Source organism: Nyctereutes procyonoides, unplaced genomic scaffold (assembly GCF_905146905.1).
Source record: "Nyctereutes procyonoides isolate TBG_1078 unplaced genomic scaffold, NYPRO_anot_genome, whole genome shotgun sequence".
NCBI lineage: Eukaryota > Metazoa > Chordata > Mammalia > Carnivora > Canidae > Nyctereutes > Nyctereutes procyonoides.
Genome location: NW_026575125.1, coordinates 108,053,932 through 108,061,680, shown reverse-complemented (window position 1 = coordinate 108,061,680; position 7,749 = coordinate 108,053,932). Strand labels below are relative to the sequence as shown.

The 7,749-nt window shown below is 42.4% G+C and overlaps 2 pseudogenes; both read right to left on the bottom strand.

Annotated features, from left to right (window-relative positions):
- Positions 1–4,256: 4,256 nt before the first annotated feature.
- Positions 4,257–4,604, bottom strand: LOC129518110 (mitochondrial import inner membrane translocase subunit Tim10-like; annotated as a pseudogene).
- A 59-nt stretch (positions 4,605–4,663) lies between these two features.
- LOC129518898 (peptidyl-prolyl cis-trans isomerase NIMA-interacting 4-like) lies at positions 4,664–5,052 on the bottom strand (annotated as a pseudogene).
- Positions 5,053–7,749: the final 2,697 nt, after the last annotated feature.

Here is a 7,749-nt window from a genome sequence, read left to right as displayed (position 1 = left end):
TGAGTCTAATGTAGGAAGTGGTCTTGGAAGAAGGCAGAAGCGCAGCTATTACCATGGACTGGGTAGGAATGGGTTTTCCAGAAGAGAACATGGAAACCAATCCCAGAGCCCTGGCCTGGGGCTACGGATAGGTTAGGCTCAGCCTTGCAGAAGAAAGGAAGATTTCATTTTATTTTTTTAGATTCTTTTTTTTGTATATTTTTTTTTATTGGAGTTCGATTTGCCAACATATAGCATAACACCCAGTGCTCATCCCGTCAAGTGCCCCCCTCAGTGCCCGTCACCCAGTCACCCCGTACCCCCGCCCACCTCCCCTTCCACTACCCCTTGTTCGCTTCCCAGAGTTAGGGGTCTCTCATGTTCTGTCTCCCTCTCTGATCTTTCCCACTCATTTTCTCCCCAGAAAGGAAGATTTTAAGTGGAGAAGTTACCAGATCAGATTTAAACGGGGGGGTCAGAACAAAGGTTTTGAGCTAGGTTGACTTAGGTTTGGATCCTTAGCTCTAGCACTTAGCAGCTGTGAGGCATTGGACAGGTTGTTTAACTGCTTTGGGCATCTGTAAAATGGAAATAATGGTGCCTGCTGTTATGTGTTGAGTTGTGTTACTCCAAAATTCATGTTAAAGTCCTGAAACTCAGCTCTGATGGATGTGTCCTCATTTAGAAATCGGGTCTTTGGAGATGATCAAGTTAAGATGAGGTCATTAGGGTGGGCCCTATTTAATATGACTGATGTCCTTAGAAAAAGGAGAAATTGGGAGACAGAGACACACACAGAAGGAGAATACCATGCGAAGATGAAGGTGGAGATTGGGATACTGCATCTAAGAGCCAAGGAATGCTAAACACTGTCTGCAAACCTCGAGAAGCTAAGAGATGGGCATAGGACAGATTCTCCGCCACAGCTCCCAGAAGGGACCAACCCTACCATCACCTTGATCTTGGACTTCTAGCCTCTAAAACTGTGAGATAATACATTTCTGTTGTTTAAGTCACCTAGTTGTGGCACTTTGTTACAGCAGCCCTAGAAAACTAATAACCTACCTTAAAGGATGCTTAAAGATAATCTAGGCACTCAATAAATGGTGGCTATTATTATTATTTCTTGTAGCTGCTTAACCAGGTGTGGCTGGGAAGCTCCGAAGGACAGGGAGGCATGAGGAACATAGGCTCTGGGGTCCCACAGTTTTGTTACCTCGGGCAAGTCACTCAAACTACTTGACCAGCAGGTTCTTTAGCAATAACATGGAGGCCCGGGTGGCTCAGTGGTTTAGCACTGCCTTCAGCCCGGGGCCTGATCCTGGAGACCCAGGATCGAGTCCCACATCGGGCTCCCTGCATGGAGCCTGCTTCTCCCTCCTCCTGTGTCTCTGCCTCTCTCTCTCTCCACGTCTCTCGTGAATAAATAAATAAAATCTTAAAAAAAATAGTAACCGGGATCCCTGGGTGGCGCAGTGGTTTAGCGCCTGCCTTTGGCCCAGGGCGCGATCCTGGAGACCCGGGATCGAATCCCACGTCGGGATCCCGGTGCATGGAGCCTGCTTCTCCCTCTGCCTGTGTCTCTGCCTCTCTCTCTCTCTCTCTCTCTCTCTCTCTCTGTGACTATCATAAATAAACTAAAAAAAATTTTTTTTAAAAAATAGTAACCATCTCACAGGGTTGTTGTGAGAAATGCATGAGAAAGAGCAGGTAAAATTCTTACTTAGCACTGTGCCTGGCACCTGAAAAACACTCAACAAATGACACTATTATTACCATTATTACCATGGTTGTTGTTATTATATGTAGTATTGCTCTGTGGGCATAAGTTTTGTCTTCTGTTTGAATGCTTTTTCTTTCCTCTTAACTCCTGCAGCCCAGTCCCTGACAATTGCATATCATCTGTGAACTGTTTCAGGTGTGCAGCACCTTATTCCGAGGAGACTGTAAGTTCTATGGAAGTGTGGACTATGTCTCATTATTTTTCTGCAACTCATACAGCACCTAAACACAACACGCTAGCCTTTTTGTAGGTGCTCAGTTATTGCTCCCTAATCAGTTGACTGATGGATCAGCAGGGTTTTGGGAGAGTGGGGAAGGCTCCTCTGTAAGTGTGCCCAGCCTTTGAGTTTCCTCGACTTAAGGTCTTTTAAACATTTATCTATATGCTTGATTTGGCGTCACCTTTCTTTTTTTTTTAAAGATTGTATTTATCCATTCATGAGAGACACAGAGAGAGAGAGAGAGATCGAGAGAGAGAGAGAGAGAGAGAGAGAGGCAGAGACACAGGCAGAGGGAGAAGCAGGCTCCATGCAGGGAACCTGATGTGGGACTTGATCCTGGGTCCCCAAAATCATGCCCTGGGCTGAAGGCGGCGCTAAACCGCTGAGCCACCTGGGCTGTCCTGGTGTCACCTTTCAAAAGCAATAACGTTCTGTCGAGTACTGTTAAAATCATTTAAGCACCACCCCATGTAGACAGGTGTCAGTTAATAAATTTCTATCTCAAAAGGGTTAGATAATAATTGTTTTTTGAGAGGGGGAGGGGGGAAGGAGAGAGAGAGAAGCTGAAGCACAACCCTGAGATCATGACTTGAGCCAAAATCAAGAGTCGGACGCTTTAATCGACTGAGCCACACAGGAGCCCCTAGATAATAGTTAAATAACTGATTGTGTAGATTAAAACATGCCCTGAGAGGATGGGTAGAAGAAATGGGCTGAAAAGGTGGGTTTAGGACCAGATTGTGAAAGGCATAGTGGTGGATTCATGCTAAGGGGTTAGGACTGTGTCTCACAGGCCTGGGGGAACCGGAAACTGGAGGAATCTGCTTCCTCTGAAGCCTCTCCAGTGAGTACGCTGGGCCTGGAGGCAGGATTTTTTTTTTCTGGCTGTTAATTGCTGTTTCAAACTATTAGTCTCTACCCTGCCATTTTCCATTCATCAATCAACTTCTTGGTCACTTCCCAACATGTATTGAAGACTGTGGGCCCTGACTCTCTGGCTTCCCTTAAACCCCACACTTTGTCCTTCTGATGGGGGATTTCAATGTCTGTGGTGACAACTCTCCCGCCACCCCAGCTGCTCATTCTTCTGACCTCATCTGCAGTGCCCTTCCCTACCCCCCACCTGAGCCAAGCATCCACGGCCACAGTCATAGGCCTAGTTTGTTCTTCGTTTTCTGGTTCTTTGAGGGGTAAAATTAGGTTGCCTGAGATCTTTATTTTTTCTCATAATGGGCATTGACTGCTATAAATTTCCCTCTTAGAACTGCTTTTGCTGCCTCCTAGAAGATTTGCTATGTTGTGTTTCCATTTTTGGTTGCCTCAAGATATATTTTTATTTCCCTTTTGATTTCTTCTCTGATTCATTGGTTGTTCAAGGTTGTGTTGTTTCATTTCTACAAATCTGTGATTTTTCCAAGTTTCCTCCTGTTATTGATTTCTAGTTTCATGCCATTGTGGTCAGAAAAAGATACCTGGTATACTTTCTATCTTCAAATTGTTGAGGCTTGTTTTGTGGCCCAACATATGCTCTTAGAGAATGTTCCATTACATAGGAGAAGGTGTATAGATTCTGCTGCTGTTGGATAGAATGTCCTGTATATGTCTATCAGGTCCATTTAGTATGAAGTATATTGCAAGTCCAATATTTCCTTATTGATTTTCCATCTGGATGATCTGGCCATTGTTGAGAGTGGGGCATTGAATTCCCCTACTATTTTTTTTAAAGATTTTATTTATTTATTCATAGAGATGCAGAGAGAGAGAGAGGCAGAGACACAGGCAGAGGGAGAAGCAGGCTCGATGCAGAGAGCGTGACGTGGGACTCGATCCAGGGTCTCCAGGATCACACCCCAGGCTGCAGGCGGCGCTAAGCCGCTGTGCCACCGGGGCTGCCCGAATTCCCCTACTATTGTATTTTTGTCTATTTTTCCCTTAAAATCCACCAGTATTTCCTTACTAAAATATGGTAAGTTAGGTGCATATACATCTACGACTATTATATCATCTTGATGAATTGACCCTTTTATCATTATATAATGACCTTCTTTGTCTTTGTCTTTTGTTAGTTTTTGACTTAATGTCTATTTTGTCTAAGTATAGCTACCCCTGCTCTCTTTCAGTTTCCATTTACATGGAATATCTTTTTCCATCCCTTCACTATCAGCCTACCTGTGCTTTTAATTTTTTTTTCACAGATGATGCCCAATGGGGACACTTTTACTAGATGAGTGGGAAAGGGGTGGGTGCACCTTGGAGTGTATACCATCTGGGGTCTTACACGGGTCCAGAGCTCTGCTGCACCCTCTTCATCAGCTCTTCATCCTGCACAGACAACTCTGTTAATTTTTTGCTTATCCACTCATGGATGTCCAGGTACTTGGAGACACAGCAGCCCAGGCACACAGACTCACCCTTGGACAGCTCTGCTTTCTTTTAGTGGAGAGGCACACACTTCCAGTGGTAGGCATTGGTCATTCTGTTGTACATATCACTATCATCTCTAGCTCCAGCTCTGTAGCCAGCTGCTGGGCCCTAAGGGACCCATCTCAGTCCTGCATTGTGGAAGAGATCTCCTTCTGGCCCCCTAGTCCACAGCCTGGGGCCAGTCACATTGCCTGACATGTCCCTAACTTTGGCAAACACTTGTGATTTTTCATTTTTTTTCGGTCTTTCATACCATTTTATTTTCTCCATTCAACCATAATAATATGATATCCAAATTTTGTCCTAATTGGAGGGTCGGTAAACAGAAGGCTTATCCAGCCCACTTACAGGCAAGGCAAATGCTGCTTCTTGAAATGGTCCCACCATGGAACCTCTGGTCATCCAACCCAAGTCGCCCGGCTTTATCTTCACTATACTGTGTGGCCACTTCATTGAATCTCATTCTAGACTTTAACTTTTCCATGGCTTCCATGATTTTCCTATGTTTTTCACGCAGAATGTGTCTGACCTTTATTGTATTACCATCACCTTTGGGACCTTGGGCCTTCTTGTCAGAACTGTCACTCCTGGAGGCGGCTCCCCCTTTCCCCCCTTTCCCAGAACCGCTCTTTCCCTTGGGTGGCATCTCCAAAAACCTGATTTTTCATTTTTATTTTTTAATTTTTTGTCATTCTTCATTTTTATTTTTTTCATTTTTTATTTTTTGTGATTTTTCATTTTATTTTTTTATTTTTTATTTTTTCTGATTTTTCATTTTTAAAAAGATTTACTTATTTAATTGAGAGAGAGGGAGAGAGTGCTTGAATGTGGGGGGAAGGGCCTGAGGGAGTGGGAGAGAGGAACTTAAGCAGACTCTATAATGAGCACAGAGACCAATGTGGGGCTTGATCTCATGACCCTGAGATCACGACCCGAGCTGAAACCAAGAGTTGGATGCTTAACTGATTGCACCACCCAGGTGCCCTGTGCTGTTTAATTTTTAATTGATGTATAGTTGGCATGTAAAATTGTATTCATTTCAGGTGTACAACAAAGTGATGCACTAATTATATACATTACAAAACGCTCACCATGATAAGTATAGTTATAATGTTATTGACTATATTCCCTAAACTGTACTTTTCATCTCCATGACTTACTTATTTTATAACTGGAAGTTTGTACTTCTTAATTTCTTTCACTTATTTCACCTATTCCCTTAACCCCTGCCCTCTGGCAATCTCAGTCAATGTGTCCTTAAAACTGAAGTGAATCTCCTATAGGCAGCATATAGTTGAGTCTTATTCTTTCACTTTTATCCATTCAGCTACTTTATGCCTTTTGATTGGAGAATTTAACCCATTTACATTTCAGGTAATTATCAATAGGTAAGGACTTACAAATGCTATCTTATTGTTTTATGGATTTTTGTATTTCCTTTGTTCTTTTCTCCTTCTTTGATTGTCTCCCATTGTGAACTGATGATTTTCCATAGTGGTATGCTTTGATTCCCCTACCTTTATCTTTTGTGTACGAACTATAGGTTTTTGCTTTGCGGCTACCATTAGGCTTACATAAAATATCTTATAGCAGTCTAGTTTAAGCAGGTAACAACATAACTTTAATTGCAATTGCATTTTTATTCTACATTTTATGTTATTGATGGCACATTTTACATATTTTATGCTGTGCACCCTTTGGCAAGTCATTGTAGCTATAGCCATTTTTAATAGTTTTGTTTTTTAGCTTTCTTTTAAAAGTTCCATGCCCAACATGGAATTTGAACTCACGACCCTGAGATTAAGAGTTGCATGTTCTACTGACTGAGTCAGCCAGGCACCTGTCTTTTAACTTTTACACTAGAGTTAAAGGAGATCTACATACCACCATTACAGTATTAAAGTACTTTGGATTTTACTATATACTTAATTTTAACTGTGCGTTTTATACTTTCATATGTTTTCATGCTGTTACTTAGCATCCTTCCATTTCAAATATAACTCCCCTTTCTTGTATGCCAGGTATAGTGGTGATCAACTCCTTTAGCTTTTGTTGTCTGGGAATATCTTTATCTCTCCTTCATTCCTGAAGGACAGCTTTGCTGGGCTTAGTATTCTTGCTTGGCAGTTTTCTTCTTTCAGTCCTCCTGGCTTGCAAGGTTTCTGGTGAGAAATCCACTGACAGCTTTATAGGTTCCCTTTGTATGTGATGACTTACTTTTCTCTCGCTATTTTCATAATTCTCTGTTTTTCTTTGATTTTGGACAATTTGATTAGAACGAGTCTCAGAGTAATCTTTGAGTTCATCTTGCTCAGAGTCCTTTATGCCTCACATATCTCTGGATGTTATATCCCTCCCAAGATTTGGCCTGCTCTCAGCCATTATTTCTTAGAATAATCTTTCTGTCTCCCCTCTTCTTCTTATAGGACTCCCATAATGCTATATATTCATTTTATTGATGGTATTTTATAGGTCCCATATGCTTTCTTCACTCTTTATTCTTTTGTCATTGTCGTTGTTCTTCTAACTAGCTAAGTTCAAATGACTTGTCTTCAAGTTTGTTAATTCTTTTTTTGGCATGATCAATTCTGATGTTGAATCTTTTTTTTTTTTTTTTTTGGTTCTGTGACTATATTCTCCAGCTCCAAGATTTCTTGGCTTAAATTTCTTTTTCAGATTTCTCATTTTGTTCATGCACCGTTTTCCTGATTTCATCTAGTTGTCTGTCTATGTTCTCTTGCATCTCACTGAGTTTCTTTAAGATGACTGTTTTGAATTCTTTGTCACCAGCTCACAGATCTCCCTTTCCTTGGAGTCAGTTTTATTAGTTTCCTTTTGTGGTGTCATGTTTGCCTGATTGTTCCTGATCCACGTAGCCTTGTGTTGGTATCTGTGCATTTGAGAGAACAAACCCTTTTCTAGTTTTTGCAGACTGGTTTTGGCAGGTAAAGACCTTCCTCTGATGGGTCCCTGGGCTGATGTCATTGCCTCCGTGGTAACAGGCATGTGAGGTTGGAGCCAGATCACATGGCTGCTACAGGATCCACAGTAGGGTCCTTGGTTTGTATACTTGTTACCAGGGGCTTGGGTGGGTGTGAATTCTGATCCTTAGTAGGATGGAACTACTTCTAGGACCTTGAGCAGTAGGGGTGGTGATGGGACAAGGGGTCCATATCAAGGTCCACAGTTGAATCAATAGACTGCACAGATGAGTGTGGTTCCTGCTGGGTCCCTGGGAGGGCCCCCTCTAGGTCACAGGGTGAGCTTATTGGGCAGGGTCCTGCACTGCAGCTGAGAAGGGCTAGAACTGAGTCACTACACTTCATAGTCCACTGCTGGGACC